This window comes from Filicampus tigris, chromosome 10 (genome assembly GCF_054856515.1).
Source record: "Filicampus tigris isolate MCC_2025a chromosome 10, RoL_Ftig_1.0, whole genome shotgun sequence".
NCBI lineage: Eukaryota > Metazoa > Chordata > Actinopteri > Syngnathiformes > Syngnathidae > Filicampus > Filicampus tigris.
The window spans coordinates 18,897,754-18,917,552 of NC_141226.1; the positions used below are offsets into that span (position 1 = coordinate 18,897,754).

The following is a 19,799-nucleotide window of genomic DNA, read 5'->3' on the forward strand; positions in this document are numbered from 1 at the left end:
GCAGCAATGACACTTGAGACGTCCATCCATGTATTTTCTACGCCACGTCTCCTTTTCCTGCTCGTGTCAGCGCTAGCAGCCGACCCCCGGCGGGACGGGCCACCGGTCGCGCACGTGGCACAGATGACCGCTAACGCTCACATTTGCGTCTTTGAGCGGGAATTGAACAAACGCTGCCAGCCAAGGCGACCACTTACGGGCGCTGAACTGAAAACTCAATGAAAGGCTGAACTGTTGGCCGAGTCCTAAATATTCCATCCGCTGACTAATTTTCTATCGTTGCTTGTCCTCATTTGGCTAACGGAGTACTTCAACACTCCGCGAAATGCAAATTGTCCGAGGACAATGTAGCTGGGGCCCAGATTACACTAATGATAACAGACAATGACATTTCTCCTCTGGTACAGCCTCTGCTCTGAGAGAACGGGAGCCGGCCGCAGCAATGTCATGTCGAACTAAAACCCGGATAAGAACAATGCTTAGCCACTGATTTATCAAACGACTTTGCCCTAAAAAGTCGACATAACGGGAGCGAAGGCGGACCAACTTCCCTGCGGGGATATTTGAACAGCAGGGTCCTTGAGCTCTGAGAGGTATTAGTGGGGCTCTATTGAAGACAAGGCAATGATAGAAGTTCTCCCTGGGGTACACCCAGCAAAAAAATTCAAGGACTCTCTCCCTCTCTCATTTGTTCCCGGCCCGCTAATGCTCATCGCGCACTTGCTCTTTGCCTCTTAGGGAGGTCATGGCGGAAAAGTTTCAACGATGCCCCAGGAAGTGGAGAATAATCATCCGAGTGTGTGTGTGTGTGTGTCTCGGCGTATGATGACTCGTCCGAATCAGATGTATGGAAAAAAGGCCCTATTGAATAAGGACAAAAAAAATGTGCACGGGTTCGTTTTTTTTTTTTTTTTTTGTATTGAACCAATGTGCAGAAGAGCATCTTAATATGTTTGAAATGCTCAAAATGCATGTATGAAATATCAACTCCTCATCTAGCAAAACTCCCGTAAAAACGGCTGAAGCGCAAACAAACAAAAAAGTCATTTTGTTCACATTTTCACAACAATCAAAGATTTTATCATTCTACTTTGGTTTGTCCTGCCAATCATTCCAAAATCCCCAGATGAATAAGATGGCTCACTCACCTGTACAACACTAACGTTAGTGCCTGATACGTCCCTAAGCCATCATAGAGTAGGTGTAAAACTATTAATCATTGAATAAATTCATGTTCTTGCAGGACACAAATTTAGTATCTCCTCATGCACTTCAAACGAACTGTCAACGGTTCTTGTGGAAAAAATATTGCTGTTTGCGCATTTTTGAGATGAGTGTTGACTTAGGAAATCGCTCATGGCTCATAGCTTCTCTAAGCAAACTAGACAGAGAGGTTTATGTTGAAATTGGCCAAAACTTTAATTTTCTGCTTCCTATTTTATGTTAAAGACACCATTTTATTGACCTAATATGGCTTCTGGCCAGGAACTGGTCTCTCTTTTTTTTCGCTGATGAAGTACGGAAGTATAACCTGGGGATTGGGGGCACTTTTGACCAATGCCTGCCATCTAGTGGTGAACATTGTTGTTACAACTTCAAACTGATCAGCTACGGTAGACAATTCAAGAAGCTGAAATGGACTACAACCTTTACGGGTCAACCTAATTCGACCGAATGGTTTGAATGGGTTCAATGTTTGCACACGTTCCTGTTTTCTAACAAGGAACTGCATGGCAAAATTACCAACAGGTGTTTTTTTTTTTTTTTAATTTATTTCCAAGGACATCTTCTTCTATGCTTTACGTAGTCGTCAACCAGCCACTGTCGAATCCAACAAACATTCAATTACCGTATAAAGCAAGATAGGAAACATTCACCATTTGATTATTACATTAAATCGGGGGTGGGGTGGTGAAATGTGGCTGCTGCATGTTGTGGGCTCAAAGCCATTCAGCGGAAAGCTGCAAAACAGCATCTATAATCACCATGACAACCTTGGGGACATGTACTGGGAGAAGCCTTTAAAGAAACTGCGGAGAGAGCAGATGGGTGCACATCACACGCAGATGAGAAACATACCCCAAATATAGAGATAGAGAGGAGCAGACGACGGGAGGAAACTAGCGTCATCTTTTCCCATCTGCTTAGTATGCAGGACAAGACCAGGAAGAATCTGGTCCACCGTCACGTGGTGGCGAGTGAACCGGTGGCTGCAGCGGTCCAAAGTACGAGCACAGAGGCGAGAACAAGCCAGCGCAAATTGAAAATAGCCCAAATAGAGTGTTTCCAAAAATGATTCCGTTCCTTTTCTTGCCTGATCCTAATTTCCAAGCACAGTCGCTGAATTATTCATTGTGGACCAATGACATGCGGGCAAGAGGACAGAGAGTCATTGCTCTCTTTGGATTCACATCATAAATTCATGAATCAATGTTGAAATGGAGGAAAGAAGGATAATGGAGGGAGCCGGGCCCCGGGACGAGGGTCAGTTTGGGACTGCTCAACGCTGTCACGCGGCAAGTCGTCGAGGAAACCGAAGAGGAGGCGTGAGCAGCGACGTTTGCTGGGAAATACAGTGAAGCTGAGGATATGTTCTATAGACCAGGGGCGGAGCCTGGGTGTGCACAGGCCCACCCACATTGACGGACTGCCCACCCAGTGAGATTCATGAAAAAATACATACTTTTACATTTTTAGTAAATTATGAAATTGTGTTTTTTTTATAGAATATTAAGAATGGCATAATTTTGGTTGTCTAAGGAACTGAACTTCATATTATTCAGTTTGTCGTTTTATTTGAATATACGATGTGATGGGACAGGACAATTGTGCGAAGTGAGAGAAATATTCAGGCCCACCCATTAGCCACGTTCTGGCTCCGCCCCTGCTATACACCCACTTGAAAATCGGTAATATAGAGACACCATACGAGTTAAAAAAAAAATACACATAGTTTTTTCATGCATATGTTCTATGCGCAAAACAGGTGAGCTGTGATTGGTCGTTACCTGAGCCCTGAACAACTGTGATGTCATCGTCAGTTGACAGAAAATGACAAAATGGCTGCCCCAGAGATGTCTAAAAACAGATGAATTAACTCGTATTGTACAAACGCAATATGACGCAATTAGAAAGCTTCACATTATTGCTCCGTTAACACCACTGGAGCAGCAACATACAAACACACCATACAACAATACTCAAATACATATAGACTGTGGGAATAACTATTACTGATGGGGACTACAATATTTGTTGCGGACCTTCCCCGCCTCTTCTTTGATCTTAATTGCCTTGGATTTCTTTCAGTCCAGCTCAGTGCTGCTACCTACCATGTTGTGGCACAGCGTGGTACTACACTGACAGTGCATAAATTAATTCAGACTTGCCTGTAAACTGCAAAAACCTATTCCCCCAAAAAACAACAAAAAAAAGCAAATGGCTTAAAAATCTGTCATTTCGAGCTGGTTTACTTCTTATTAAAGCTGTTTCTGTTGAGTTCTGTCACATGATAAAGTCAAAGCCAGAACATCAGAATTGCTGGAGGTGAGCAAACTGGTTGTCAGGGAAAACAAAGTTGAGCGCAACTTGGTTGCCGAAGATTTGATCCGGAATCAGTAACAGGGGCGAAGCGACAGTCCCGTCCAAACAAAAGCGCAGTCGCTTGAACAAACTGGGCCAACCCGAGTCATGAGTCTCTCAAGAATACAATCAAATATACAACTTCTGACTTGCTCATTTTCTGCCTTTGTCAAGGTGAGAAAGGGGGCCAATTGTGTCCTCCATCTTACCTTGCAGGTAAAAAGTTACAGGCAGCGTCTTGCCACATCCTTGTCAGCGGACAACACGTCCGTGTACAATTTCTAACTGGGGGCAGACAAACGGGAGGTCAAAAGGCTGTAGAGCACATGACTGAAAGACATTATTACATGAGGGTGGCATCCAAGAACAGAAGGACCACGTTTGAAACCTGCACGCGAAGTCAAGCAGGTAGGGCGGCATTTAGCCTGTGACTCCGCAATTGGCTTCTTCATCAGTCTTGACACATAGAAAGGACAAAGCCACACATATGTGCTCGCCTTCCCGAGGGATCTCCACATGGCTGCAGTTCTGCAGGGAGGGTGTCGCGTACATGCGTGTATATGTGTGTGTGCGTGTGCGTGTGTGTGTGTGTGTGTGTGTGCGCTTGCGATGGGGAACAGTCCCCGGGCTTCTGCAAGCCTGTTTGTATAGCAGCGAGGCAGAAATAATGTCTGAATCTGCGCTCCCTCAGAGATTGTGTGTGTGTGTGTGTGTGTGTGTGTGGGTGCGCGCGTGTACGTGTACAGTACGCACATGTGTGTATGTGTGTGAGCGCGTCTGCCTGCGCAGAATAGGGGCCATTGCTAAAGGACATTACAGAAAATCTGGCCATCTACATTGACCCAAAAATAGTCACATTATGAAAACTGGTTCATGGGAAGGGGGGAAAAAAAAGGCTGCAGAAATAAATGTGAAAAAAGAAAATAGTGTAGCATCGCTCAATTTTAATTGCAATCATTTCTTTTTTCTAAATCGCACGTATTAAACTCAAGGCCCGTTGGTGTTTCTTGTTCAATGAATTTGTTCTTTTTCATTTTTCTCAGTTCCATTTTGAGTGCTTTTTACACATACTGAAGGTATATTTTTCCACTAAATCCATTCTTAACATGAGGCCTTTTTTTTTTTTTGCTTTGACTTGCGAGCAAAAATTTGTAATACAAGCACTGTATGGTGGCAGTCAACTCAAGTCACTTCACAACAAGAAGCAGTTTGGCAGATGGTGCATCAACACATGGAGTCAGACAATATAACTTAGCACAGGCATATATTCTTTATCCTCTGTGACAAATGACTTCTGTTACTGCATCTTATATTAAAGCGGAAGTCAACCCAAACATATTTTTTTCAAGAATATGTTCCCAGCAGGCCCACTAGTTGAAACACGGATAAGTATTGCATTTGTGGAATAAGTGTTAATCCACTCGTTTTTAGCCATCTCTGGGGGCGGCCATTTCATCTTCTGTCGACTGAAAATGACATCACAACTGCTCACAACGACCAATCACGGCTTAGATTCAGAAAACAGGTCAGCCGTGATTGGTCGCTGTGAGCAGTTGTGATGTCATTTTCAGTCGACAGAAGACAAAATGGCCGCCCCCAGAGATGGCTAAAAACGAGTGCATTTTGCTGCTTAACTTATATTCCACAAACGCTAAATTAATCAGAATGCCGTGTTTCAACTAGTGGGCCTGCTGGGAACATATTCTTGAAAAAAATATGTTTGGGTTGACTTCCGCTGTAAGGCAATTTATTTATTAAATTGCAGCAGCAATTTAGTATATGTAGCAAAAAGACGAGGCGATCACACCTTTATACTTCGATTTTCCCAGTCATAACGACGCTTTCCAGCAAACCGTCACTACAAGTGGCCCGCAATGAAAATGATAACACCCCTGATCCGTTATTTCCAATATATTCATCTGTTATGGACTCACATGTTGATTTCAGCAGGGAGCAGTGGGCAGCGAGAAGAAAAAAAAAATTGTTCTGAGATCATTAAACTCCGACGCGAGCACTCCATCACCGAATTCAACTGAGGCCTACTCTCGGTGTTGCAGGATAACACATTTTTTTTGGTCTTACATCTGAACAAAGCGGAGGGATCAGATGAGAAATCAATAGTCAAACGGCATCCATTAACGCAGTCCTTGTGTATCCCGAAGCTGTTGGTCCGCTGAGAGTCACACTTCAAAGAGGCAAAGAGGAGAAGAGTGAGGCATGTGAGACTGATTGACCCCACGTGAGTAAAACACACGCTCGGACGCACGCACGCACACACACACACACACACACACACACACACACACACACAAAGCGGCGCATCGGTAGCGCTCTTGGCCTGAAGTCATGTGGTTAGAGTTAATGAATAATGCTCCCCCTCTGCGCTAAGGTTCGGCTGTACAGATGGCATTAGAAAGATTAGCTGCGCGCGCACGAGCAATTAAAGAGGAAAATGAAGATTTTCTGCAATCATGTGTGCAAGTCATTCATTGGTTGAGCTCTTCAATTACAAGGTGCTGCGTTCCTTTCGTCTGCATTAACATTTAACACTAGCGGCGGGCAAGAGTGCACAGGCATGTTTGAAAGGGTAAAAAAAAAAAAAAAAAAAAAAGGGCAATTGACCAGCGTTAGCATCAGTGGCACAAAAGTGACCTACATCAGCTTTGAATGAAGTCGTCTTAAACAGAAAATCTCACTTTAAAAGTAGGCAATTATAAGTTCACTCAGAAACACACACACGCACACACTTACAGTAAAAAGCTTGTAAGGAGAAATCCATCCTTCACTTAAAGCGGAAGTCAACCCAAACATTTTTTTCAAGAATTTGTTCTATGCAAATCCACTAGTGGGAACGAGGCATTCTGATAAATATTGCGTTTACATCAGGTGGACCTCCAAGACACTCCTGCTGCGCCGGCCGGGCCCAGCAGCTTGGTTGAGTCTGGCAAATCGGCAAACCCCAGCAGTGAGCCTTGCACTGATACAAAAATCAGCATCTAGCGGCATTTGTGCCAAGGTGCCGTATACAAAAATAGCCTTCAACTGGATGTCAAGGATGTTGAATAAATACTCACACGACTTTCCATCCCCTGCGATTGGCTGGCGAGCGGCCCAGGGTTGCTCTGGCCAAAAGTGGACGAAAAGTACAGAAAAGCACGCACAACGCTGATGAAATGTTTGCACTGAGCCCAATACGGACAAAGTGAAGAGCAATTTCTGACATCGGTGCAATTTTGGACAATTTCTAAATGACTGCGTCACGTGTCTTAGGTCACAAGCTACATTTGATTTGAGAGCACAGAAGCATGTATGGAAACTGTCCAGCACTGCACAAAATCAGCATTCATTAAAGCGGAAGTCAACACAAGCATATTTTTTCAAGAATATGTTCTATGCAAGCCCACTAGTTGAAACAAGGCATTCTGATAATTATTGCCTTTGTGGAATAAGAGTTCATCCACTCGTTTTTAAGACAACTCTGGTGGCGGCCATTTTGTCACATCTGTCGACTGAAAATGACATCGCAACTACCCAGGGCTCAGGTAACGACCAATCACGGCTCAGCTTTAGAAAACAGGCAAGCCGTGATTGGTCGTTTACCTGAGCCCTGGGTAGTTGCGATGTCATTTTCAGTCGACAGAAATGACAAAATGGCCGCCCCCTTAACTCAGATTCTACAAACGCAATATTAATCAGAATGCCGTGTTTCAACTAGCGGGCCTGCTGGGAACATATTCTTGAAAAAAAATATGTTTGGGTTGATTTTCTCTTTAACAAATGAGAAACTTGTGTCAATGGGAAGAAGGGTCCAAACGGCAAAGCTCTAGTTGCATCTCATTAGCTTCACTTCAAATCATCTAAAACACACAGCAGTCCCGTCGTCACATCAAAGCCGACTCCGATTCCCCTTTCCACTATAGCAACACGACGAGGCCTGTGCGACAGGCACTCAGGTCCCGAAACAGCATGCCTCTAATTATGAATTCTGTTTCATGTGTTTTCAGAGTGTTAAGAGAATTTCAGAACGGATGGCCCAGACAATATGTCATTGACTAATTGGAATGAAAAGCCCGGCAAGTGGACGCTGCTTGCAATACACTTGCGACATTTCATGTCTACACACTAACTTCTCTTGAGCAGTTCAGAATCAATATTCATCCAATAGCGTGACAAACAGATGAAAAAAGTTTGAAAAAAAGATCATACTTACCATTCATGTTTTGTTTGTCAAACTTGGCTGTTCCAAAGTTTGCTCTGACCAACCGATGAGAGGATGAAAAAAATACTGACTATAGAATGGGTCTGCGACGAGGAAAACGTGAGGGAAAATGTTAAATCGGATTTGTGAGTGGTCAAAGAAACATTCCCGTTGCTTTTATTATGGTCTGAATAACGTCGGCCAGCGCTACTAATTCTGATGCCGCTGGGAAGATTAGATTGACATAGCAACACAACAGAGACTGAATTCTGATTGGACAAAAAAAAAAGAATGCTGAATGAAACATACTTTAGTCTCTGCTTCATGTTGCTTACTTGGCTAACTCGGCGCTACAATATCACAATGAGATTCTTTGAAAAGAAAAAGAAAAGGACAAAAAAAAGACAGAAAAACTTTTCTCGCAATGTTTACGCAACCGGATGGCACCTCTTCCTGGTCCGCTATTTAGTCTAGCTTCCAATTGACAGTCCAGAATAGACAAACCTTCGCACACACGCAAGGCTGAAAATTGAAAAGAAAACGTCAATCATTTCTGAATTTAATATGAGTGTTTATGCAAAACGCTAACTCATTATAAGTTCTAGCCACGAGAAACTTCCCTATCAGGCCTAAGCAGCCATGAAGGAGGGCAAAGAGAGGCAGCCAGCCTGGCTGAAAACACAAAGAGCTCTGAGAAAAATTCAGAGTGGAAAGTAAATTAAAGCAAGCAAAATGAAAAGGGCACAGGGTGCTACACTCTGCGGAGCCAAGCACAATCTACTTCAACAAATGGAATGAAAACGGGTTAGGCTTTATATCACAAAGGGGAATGTTCCCCCCCCCACTTCTTGTCTCATGATGACAAAATGAGGCCAAACATTCGTCTGTATTGACGTGCCCTCTACTTCACATGATGCAACTTCAGACGCAGGAACATAAAAAGCGTTTATCGGTCGGGCCGAATCTCGGCAAATATCGTCTTTTTTTTTTTTCAAATCTGCTGGCTGATAATAAATCAATTTAAAGCTGTGTTGAAATCAAAACAAAGATATGTGAGAGTTTTACTTTTCGGTCATTTTGAAATTTGAAGGACTTCATTTACTGTAGAAAACTATATGGACTTTTTAAAGGGGAAATCAACCCAAACATATTTTTTTTTCAAGAATATGTTCCCAGCAGGCCCACTAGTTGAAACACGGCATTCTGATTGATATTGCATTTGTGGAATATGAGTTAAGCAGCAAAATCCACCCGTTTTTAGGCATCTCAGGGAGCGGCCATTTTGTCATTTGTGTCGACTGAAAATAATATCACAACTACCCAGGGCTCAGGGAACGACCAATCACAGCTCGCCTGTTTTCTAAAGCTGAGCCGTGAGCCCTGAGCAACTGTGATGTAATTTTCAGTCGACACAAGTGACAAAATGGCCGCCCCCGGAGATGTCCAGAAATGGGTGGATTAACTCTTATTCCACAAACGTAATATTTATCAGAATTCTATGTTTCAACTACTGGGCTTGTATAGAATATATTCTTGAATAAAATATGTTTGGGTTGACTTCCGCTTTAAGGCATGCTGACATCCCTGGCTGCTCACTGAACTTTTTGTTCGAATTTGATAAAGATGTATATGGTCAAAAATGTGCTAGTAATAATAATAATAATTAAAAATAATTATGCAAATCTGAAAAAACGCTCAACAAACATATGCTTAAAAACGTTTCAACGAAGTTAAGAGTTAATTATCGTTTTGATGCCAATATTTTCTTTTTTACTAAAAATTAATATTGGCTCCAAATGTCGGTTATCGGCCATCTTGACCACCAATAATCGGTATCTGCCCTTCTTTGCACATACACTGCCCTAATGCGCTTGCTTGAAATGAGACTGGAAAGATCATTAAATCCAATTTAGTGACCTCTGATGCGAGTGCAAGGTCATGTGCAGTGAATTCTTCAGTGGCTCATTGACGTGCGCACGTACGCCTGGACGCTCGCCTGTGTGCGCGTGTTGCTATCACCGTCTTTGCCCTCGTCCATGCATGAAGCTTCGTCACCATCCACTAGCAGCAATCTTACATGCGGGACAATCACAAGATACTCGGCGCATCCCTCAAGGTCAAACGTCGTCAGCGCTCATACGCAGGCACACTCCGAGATCCGTCATCTTGCCAAAAAGGTACGGCAATCTAACTACATTAAAACATCACAAAAATTAAAATGTCTCCCTTGGACCTGGATGACATTTTAGGCAAGCATTCCCCTTTGAGTCTCAAATAACTGCTACATATAAATTGTTGTCAAAGCCTGCATACGCACTTGCTTTTTATTTTAACGTTGTACATTGTCACCATGTCTAAATGAGAACCTCTGGAAAATAAGCTATTGGCTATCTTTAAAAAAAAAAAAAAAAAAAAAATTGGTGTTGATATATCAAAAAGTGGGCCGCATGCGACAAAAACAGACAAAACCCATGGTTGGGGAAAACAATAGTCTTGGCTGAGCTCTTTTCTAATATTTGTCCCAAGGAAAATAAAAGCGTCCCGATAAGCTGAAGAAACTCTGCGCAGAAGATGAAAAACACATAAAGCTGTCTTCCGGGGGAATTGGAAAAGCTCCTGCAGCACCAGAAGGCTTCAAAAGTGTCAGACTCATGCGCAGCGTCGTATTGCCGTCCACTGACCAAAACTCTCACTTGCAGCCAAGGAATTATCACTCAAATGAGGAAGCAGAGCAAAGTGGCTCACCCATGTGCAAAATCAGAAAAGAAACGGTAAGAGAAAGTGAACCGCAGCTCTTCTTGACTGATGGAAAAACGATTCAAAATTCCTACTGAATTGTAAACAAACGAGAATCTAGCAACAGTGATGAATAATAAATCGAACCAAGTTCTTGTAAAGTCAAAATAAACGTCTTCTCATTTGACACACCACACAAGAGTGTGAATAACCCTTCCAAACTATTTTTTTTAAAAAGCTGCTAGTATGAGGCTTCAAAATTGTGAAAAATCAATCCGTTGTCTCCATTCTCAAACGCTGTTTGCTGAAAGCGTGAAACCACGCCCCGTTGACAAATGGATGCCACTCCCTCTGATTTATTTCCGATGCCAACACATCCTTACGCGTTTGACTGTCACGGGGCTTTTCCACACCAAAACAACGAGGCACTCTAGATTCCCACCCGGCCTTGCATCTCTTCCACAGAAGACGCAAATTCCCCAACTAATGATTGACTGCCATTAAACAATAGAAAATCATTTCAGGTCGCATTTTTTTTGCTCATAGACTTGCCTCAGAGAACAATTCAACGTCCAGAATGACATCCTTCACAATTCCTTCGTAGCACAATTCATCAAGTCCCGTTGGCCGGCAGCCATTGTGCAAAAACAATACACACTCGAAAGAATCAAGTCCCATAAACATTTTACTTTGTGTGCAACAGAGTCAACAAGTAGCTTCTCTTTGTTTAGCTGGCCAGCGAGTATTCTAATGAGACACATTACAAGGGGGTTTATTGTTGTTGTTGTTTTTTTTTTTGTAGTTTTTTTGTAAGTCATCACAAAGGGAGCCGTGTGAGGGTTGTTAAAATAGATAAAAATCACTCAGTAATGACTGTGAAAAACTACAGACATATGAAAATTTAAGTGATTACTCACAACAAGCATTTTTCATGTGGCATGTGTTCATTTGTATGAATATGAAAATATGTACAAGCCAGGGCCCCGGCTGATGCTGCTCATCACATCTGAGGCTGTAGCGGGGATGAGCCGTACACTTTTGTAGGTTTTTTGCAAAAGCATCGCTTGGCAGATTCGGATTCGTTTTACAGCGTACATTCACAACAAAAGGTCATCCATGCCCGCCACCTTTCAGTTAAGCAAGGCATACACAGTGGAAAAAAAAAAAAAAAAAAAAAGTTGTTAAAATTGACCTTTAATACTGTTGTGAAGGCAGAATTTTTGATACAGCTCCAAGCAGGGGTGGTAAGTCACATATGTGCAAGTCTTAAGTATGTCTCATGTCTTAAAGCGGAAGTCAACCCCCCCAAAATTACTTTTTTTTTTTTAACATTCTGATGGATATTACGTTTGTGGAATATGAGTTAAGCAGTAAAATCCACCCTGTTTTTGTCCATCTCAGGGGCGGCCATTTTGTCACATCTGTCGACCGAAAATGGCATCACAGATGCTCGGGGCTGAGGTGACGACCAATCATGGCTAAGTTTCAGAAAACAGATGAGCCGTGGTTGGATTTTGCTGCTCAACTCATATTGCGCAAACGTCTGAATGCCGTGTTTTGACTAGTGGAGGCACATAGAACACATTATTGTAAAGAAAAATGAATTCAGTCAAGTCAGAACTTTTCTTTCAAAAGACAAAACAAGAAAAACCTGCCAAGTCATGCAATTCAAGCCTAATTCAAAGCTTTCATACTCAATCAAATACCAACTCCTAAAATTGGCGACTTAAAGCGGAATTAAGTCAACCCAAACATATTTTTTTCAAGAATATGTTCCCAGCAGGCCCACTAGTTGACACACGGCATTCTGAATAATTTTGAGTTTGTGCAATATAAGTTAAGCAACAAAATGCACTCGTTTTTAGCCATCTCTGGGGGCGGCCATTTTTTCTTTTGTCGACTGAAAATGACATCACAACTGCTCACAACGACCAATCGCGGCTGATGTGTTTTCTGAATCTGAGCCGTGATTGGTCGTTGTTGAGCAATTGTGATGTCATTTTCAGTCGACAGAAGACAAAATGGCCCCCCCCCCCACAGATGGCTAAAAACAAGTGGATTAACACTTATTCCACAAAAGGCAATATTTATCAGAATGCCCTGTTTCAACTAGTGGGCCTGCTGTGGACATATTCTTGAAAAAAATATGTTTGGGTTGACTTAATTCCGCTTTAAGTCGCCAATTTTAGGAGTTGTTATTTAATTGCGTAAAAAGTATGCTTTAAGCCTTAAACTTTAAATCTGACTCCAGTCAAGTTGTATGCTTCCAGTCCCCCCACCACCCCTGGCTCCAGTATTGGATTTCTGATTGTGCAGATGTACCTAATGAAGCGTCCACAGAGTGTCCAATATATCGTACCATGTCAGCTTCCTCCTTATCGATTTGATAATCTGATTTTATTTCATCCCCAACGCTGCTCTTCTGTCTTTGCCACTTTTATCAGGCTTGCCTTGAGATAGTACAAGAACACCTCCAGTCTCATCCTTGTCTTTTCACACTATTATTTCCGTCAGGCTTAAGCCGCAGATGAGCAGACGATGAGGCTGCGCACGCTTGTCACACTATTCCTTTTCAAGGTTGGAGCAGACACAGGAGGAAATAAGCAGAGGAAATAAGTTAGAAAGGCAAGATAGCAAAAGCCTACGACAAGTTTCCCTTATTCCAAAATTCCGTCAATGTTGGTGAGCTGGGGATGGTCTACTTATCAACTTTTTTTGTTGTTGTTGTTTTTTTGCACTTGTTTTGACTTTGCCGAGAGGGGGAAAAACTGGTAACAACGATAAAGTTAGAACTCCAAACAAGTTAATGAGGAACAGGAAATAATGAGCTGATTGCATGATTAGAGGGCACCGCTTATTCGGCACCAATTTGGGATTTGTGCAAAGCGTATGCTCCGGATTGAGCGCGCGCCGAAACGTGAAGTGGCTGCTGCTTACGAGCCGACACCAAGGTCACACTTGGCTCATTTCAGCATTAGAAAATGGCCATGAAATTAACCTCCATTCTTGAGTTGAATGGTTAAAAAGGTTGCGTCGATACAGTAAAGGGGCACAAGTGCAGTTAAGCGAGGATTAGCTCGTATTCACCTCATCAAAACGCTCTCATACATGCTACTGAAACATCAAAGCAAATCCTCTTTCCCAATTGAAATGAATGGAAATGCCATTGATCTGTTCCAGCCGCTCCAACAAACAGCCAAAGTTTCGTGATATCTTTTTAATAAGCAAAACTGCACTCTATAATACTTTATAAAACATTTAGTCATAACTAGTGCTGTCAAGCGATTACAATTTTTAAACTAATTAATCCCAAAATATTCCATAAATTGATTGCGATTAATCACATTTTTCAATTTTCCATTAAGCTTGTAGCAGATATTTTTACTTGATTAAAATTAGGGATAGACCGATTATCGGCAAAGCCGTCAAAATGCAGAATATCAGTATCGGCCTTTTTTAAAAATCTGATGGCCGATAATAAATCCATTTAAAACTGTGTTAACTTCTAGGAACTATTTATGTAAATTAACTTTATAAGAGATTGTACTGACCTTGGCACCATTTTGCACCTCTTGGTTTGTGTTTGAAATCAAAACAAAGATAAGTGAAATTTTAACATTTGTGTCATTTTGAAATTTTGGAGAAGTTTCTTTACTTTCGAAAATATAGGGAGCTGTTGTTTAAGTTTTCATTTCACTTTGTAAGAAATGCTGATGACCGAGCGCTCTTTTTGTTAGAATTTAGCAACAAAGATGTATATTGGCAAAAATGTATAATAATAATCAACATTTTGCAAATCTGAAAAAAAAATTCAATAAACATATGCTTAAATACTGTACATTTAAAGAGTTGTAGCTTTTATTTTTTTTATTTTGACGCCAATATTTTCCTTTTTGCTGGAAATTAATATCGGCTCCAAATATCGGTTATCGGGCCTCCTTGACTACTCATAATCGGTATCGGCCCTGAAAAAAACATATTGGTCTATCTCTAACTAAAATATTGGAATGCGTTGGGGTGGGGGGGATTAAACGTATATTTCGATTCAAATACTGTTCTAATAGCCTTCTTTGATCCTTGAATACAATTCTTTTCATGTAAAACACAACTGTTGAACTTTACTCCAAAGACGTACAACAAATATGGTATTTGAATTCGGCTTTGCAAAGCGCATGAATTATTTGGGATTTGGAAAGTGGCTCATAATAGTCTGAAATACACATTTCAGTCGCGTATGTAAAAGTGTTTGACTAGTGTGTGTACTTTATAATCCGGAATTCTGTTGCTGACTGCCACTCATAAATGGCCGCGCAAGTCAAGTTACCACACGTGGCATCCGACGGCGGCGCATTGCTAAGCAAAGCTATATGCGTCCGACAGTGCACAAACAAGCCCGGCCGCACGCCTTCGGCTGCAGTCACACAAGTTATGCGCTCTGGTAACTCCAATCATGCCATTAGTTATGTCCAGATGGCCACGTTAAATGGGCCATACATGAGTGCAGGTTCCTTTGCACACAATAAATGGCAAATGCTATACGAGTCATCGGGAAATAAAAAAGTGTTTCACTGTGCAAATATAATGACGCTGAAAGTAAGCGTGGCCAAAGTCTCGCCGGGGGGCCATTTGCAGACCTTTGCGTGTTTTGTTATCGACCCGCTGCGTACCGTAATATGGAATTTCCCAACTCATATTAGATCATGGCACATATTTTACATTTGAAAAAAAAAAAAAAACATCTCATGGCACACCTCCAAACAAAAAGTGGACACGCAGGTTCATTATGTACCTTCGGCCACCTAGTGGAAGAGCAGGGAAGTGTTCTGGCTGTCACTATACCTTACTGGCATAGATTAGACAAAGATTCATTACTTGACTATGTGACCCTTACTCCAAAAAGTTTTGTGATCCTTGTCAGTGTGGGTAGTCGTTAGCCTTGAAGATACACAAACAGGTTTGCATACACACGCGCGCACAAACTGGTACACACACACAAGTATTTACGATCCTTGTCAAATGGTGTTTTTGTTACTGTATTCAGCTACATGAGAGGGGCAAAATATGATGTAGTGCAGTTGTATAACGACAGTCAAAATGAACATGCGCACGTGTGCGTGTGTGTGTGTGTTTGTGTGTGTGTTCATACCCAGGACTGAACGGCGGTCCCTGATGCCTCCTCATCTGCCCAGCTGCGCGCGTATAAGAATGTATTTCGTGTCGTCCGTCTCTCTCGGCTACCAGAATGCCGCCGCACGTGTCGCGTTCCTCAGGTCTCTCCCCTCAGTGTCGCCCCCCCCTCACTCTGGCAATCTGGCATCGGCACCTGCCACTCACACCTCCTCCCCCTGTCCGTCTCTCCCCCTACACCTCCTTCAATCCTTCCCTCCGGCCGGATCGTGTGCACACACCTCCAATCCGCTCTCGGTTGGTTATTTTGTCCGCCGAATGAATCCAGGGGCAAAAATGTCAGCATTCACAAGGACGTGGAAGGAGGCGGGTGAGGGTACACGCGAAATTTCTCCTGTCCTTGAAGGAGGAGCATGTCCATAGGTCAAGGTGCCCTCCAGCTCCTCCTGCAGCTCAGGTCTGAGGTTGTCAGAGAGGAGATGCAGGATGTGGTGGTTGCCGCTGCCCGCTCCAGTATGAGAGTCCCTCTCCTTTTAGTATGCTTTTCGTCGCTCCCCCTCTCTCCGCTCTCTCGCTCTTTATTTCAAATCCCCCTCCCCTCCCTGCCTTCACCCTTTCAGTCACTGCCTATCTGCTGCTGCTGCTGCTGCTGCTGCTGCTGCTGCTGCTCCGACTCACAAATCACAGAGTTGTCTTGTGTATGGTTGAGGGAGGCTCACCAAACATTCAGTCTGGAGGAAAAAACACAGACTGATTAGGGAAGGGCAAAAAGGAAGGAAAGAGATTTTTCACTGAAAACATTATTTCACATACAGTAGACGCTTGTTCCGTGCACTTTTTCCATTTTGAAAAGATCAGGAATGTTTTGAGCCTTAAAAACGGTACTATGCAAGTTACCAAAAGGAGGACATTCATGTTTGGTGGCTCGCAAACTTTTGACACCAAATGCTAAACTAAAAAATGCTTAGCTCTTCAAATACCGCCATTGTGAACAAGTTCAAATAATGTAATGTAAGTGTTTCACAACCAGCTTTACCGTGCTTGTGCACCCATTTTCCGTTTGAAACATTTCACGGCTTCACCTTTTGCCAGCGACTGGAGGAGCAATTAATTAGTCTTCCTGTCAATATATGCCGCAGGCATCGAGATGACAACACAAAACAGTTACGGTTGTGCCTTAAGATACTAGTGACTAGTGTTTTGAGATGAGAGCTGTCTTTCCGACGATTTTTTTTTTTTTTTTTACTTGCAAGCTTGTTGCTAGTGCTGTATGGTGACAACATCCGACGGAATTAGTAATTAAATAATCTTCAAAAATGAGGCTTCAACGTGTGTATTGGCACTCCCAGTTGACGTTTACTGTCAAACTAAACATGAAACAAAGGGAATTACATGTGTATTTAAAACAACCACTTACCTGTAGCTAAGTATTTAAGTCTGCTAGCTTAAAGCTAACGCTCACATAGACAATTATTAGCATCTATGTGGCTGTATACTAGGGGTTAATTAATTACAAAGTCATGAGTGAATACAAAAAATATACGCATTTAATCTACCGGGAACCTGTGTCAGTGCGCGATTTCCCGGTACACACTAGCGCACACGCTAGTGGTTGGTCAACCATGCGGCTAGCGGCTACTAAAACAGAGGGCCAGAGATAAGAAATGCAGGTCCAAAAAGTAACAAAAAAAAAAAAACACGTCACAGTTTGTTTTGTCTTGAGCCACAGGTGCCTCTAATCAACTGAGCTCATTTACCTGCCGGTTGAGTAGAAGCACCTGTGGCTAAAGCTAAACTGTGGCAGGGTTTACTTTTAACTTTCTGGAAATGGATTTCCTATCTCTGCAGAGGGCTCAGATAAAAGCGCATTGCTATTATTCACGGGTAGCAGATGTCATTTCAAGTACCTGATGCAAGCCTTGTTAAAAGCGAGGATTTGTGCAAATTGTGCAAAAAGGTGTTCGCGTACCACCAAAGTGCTTCAACCCTGCGGTACCATAGAAATGAAGTTTAAGTAGATCGGACATGCCTCCTTGAGCTACATGTGCGACCCTCAGTGGTTAGTCCCACTGGAGAGTGTAAGCAAGCACATTTCACACTTGACGCAAACCAACATAACGAGGATGATTGCTTGATGCACACAATGCCGTACCACCACAACGAGGAAACTGGGAATACGTTTTCATAGGTAAGATTATTTATTTGTCTCTTTTTAACCGTTCTGTTTTAATGGCACATGCTGTAATGTTAGCAAAAAAGTAAACGCCGTGAAAGTCCTTTTAGAAACTTATTTTCAGTATTTATGCCTTGCCTTTGATGGGAACATTTCCCCGACTAACATAGCCAGTATCTCCGTTTCTCTTCAAATCTGAGGGCTGTATCTACTTTGTGCATCTACATGTACATCACAACCACTAAAATACATTTAAATAATTAAAAAAAAGGGTTTTATGAAAATGTTATATGATTAATCAAGATTAATGAATTATAAAGACTAATTCATTCGATTTTTTTTTTTTCTTTTTTTTTTTAAATCAAGTCCCATCCTTTACGCAACAGATGTTTGACCACAAACCATGCGGCAACACATGTAGACAGAATATAACAGTGCTCGCATTCGTAAACTGCATTCTTTATCCTCTGTGAAGAGCAACCATATGAATCCCGGAGATAATTTTCAGGAAAAGTACATGAAAATGGATGGACGGATGGATGGATGATGAAATAAGCTGTACTTAAATCATTCACTTAAAATTTTACGTAAAAGAGTAAAAAAAAAAAAAAAAAAAAAAAAAAAGAAGTTAAAGAATAAGCAGTTCCCACAGATTTAATGCAAATGTATTCAACTTAAAAGTTAAATACGGGCCTGCATTTAGAGGGTGACACGGGAGTGGATTTTCACTCCCGTTCGATTCCACTCCCACAGAAAAAAATCCTGTACTGTCCCGTCCCATACCAAAGTTAAAAAATAAATAAAATCATGTCCTGTCCCGTCCTGGTTAAAACGAATCCCATCCTGTCCTGCTCCCATTTTGGAGGTCAGCTACATTAAAAAAAACACCATTTCTTGCCCCCTCTTCTTCATGGACTCTCCGTGCCCCCCTACCTACTGGATAGTCCAGCTCCTGTCTGCTCTTTTGAACATTTTATACTGTACTGTCTCAATTCCGTAATTAAAGGTGAAGTTCACCCCCGGGATTCCAGAAAAAAAATGTCTGCCTCTAATGTGTTGCGCAACACATTGAACCAGATGAATGCAAAGAGAGACTTTGGAGTGCGTAAAAAGTGCTGCGCCTCTTGAGCTGGGGTGGGTGGCTTTGGTGCATTGCTCAAGGGCAAGATAGGAAGCAGACCAGCATCTCTCCACCAACTCGTCGCCAATTTGTCCACAGTATGTCTCAAACCGTTACCCTTTTTTTTTTTTTTTTTTTCCAAAGCCGAAGTCCTTACAGATGAGCTACTGCTGCCCTACATGCATAAAAATGCAGTTTTACTTGACCTCATTTTGGGTAAGATACATTGCGATCTCTATGACATACCCCCCGACCCCTCCCACCCCCCTGGTTTCAAACGTCTCACTTTTGAAAGTACATTGTGTTCAGAAACTCACTGTGCACTTTATGACTTTATCACTTCAGGGACGGCTTCAATTTAGAATACAGAAGGTCTATGTCTGTTAATAAAAACAGTGTAAATGCACAGCCACTTTCTGAACACTTTGTATATTGTCGCATATGTCCACTGATATGAATGTACTAGGATGTGTAAAAGTCACCTCCTCTCTTTAAAGTTATGTTTCCCAATATGGTGTTTGAGATTTATTAAAAAAAAAGAACCCATGGGTTTGTTATGTTTATCCCCTCCCCCATTTTGCCAGAAGCACACCGGGTGAAGGAATAAGGAAGTGAGAGAGCGAAAATAGACATTTATATGACTGGCTTTTGTTGCCTTGTCAGGACAAATCAGCTCACGGCATACTGACGACGAGAAGGAGAAGCGCACACGTACACACCGCACGCCTGAGCACTGTTATATTTTCGATCTACAGTGTGTGTTGCCGCACCGTTTGTGTTCATGTAGCTTTCTAAAGCATTATAAGACCACACAGATGCTATCTTTTAGCCTCTCTGTGGCATTTCCCATTAGGTGTTAGCAT

At 42.2% G+C, this 19,799-nt stretch overlaps 2 protein-coding genes across 4 annotated transcripts in view; one reads left to right on the forward strand and one right to left on the reverse strand.

Annotated features, from left to right (window-relative positions):
* The window catches only part of lingo3b (leucine rich repeat and Ig domain containing 3b), a 41,938-nt gene that overhangs the window by 18,468 nt on the left and 3,671 nt on the right, over nucleotides 1-19,799 (reverse strand). The window contains exons 1-2 of one of the 3 annotated variants that reach the window (XM_086042592.1): nucleotides 17,551-17,694; nucleotides 15,663-16,374 (exon numbers count right to left, since the gene is read on the reverse strand). The gene's annotated coding sequence lies outside the window, so the exon portion shown is untranslated. Of the gene's footprint in view, nucleotides 1-15,662; nucleotides 16,375-17,060; nucleotides 17,313-17,550; nucleotides 17,695-19,799 lie in introns of those variants that run through there. The other 2 variants (XM_086042590.1, XM_086042591.1) reach the window with 2 other exon arrangements.
* Nucleotides 17,445-19,799, forward strand: part of LOC147141157 (uncharacterized) — a 33,153-nt gene continuing 30,798 nt past the window's right edge. Inside the window, exon 1 of the mRNA XM_086042598.1 lies at nucleotides 17,445-17,831. The gene's annotated coding sequence lies outside the window, so the exon portion shown is untranslated. The remainder of the gene's footprint in view (nucleotides 17,832-19,799) is intronic.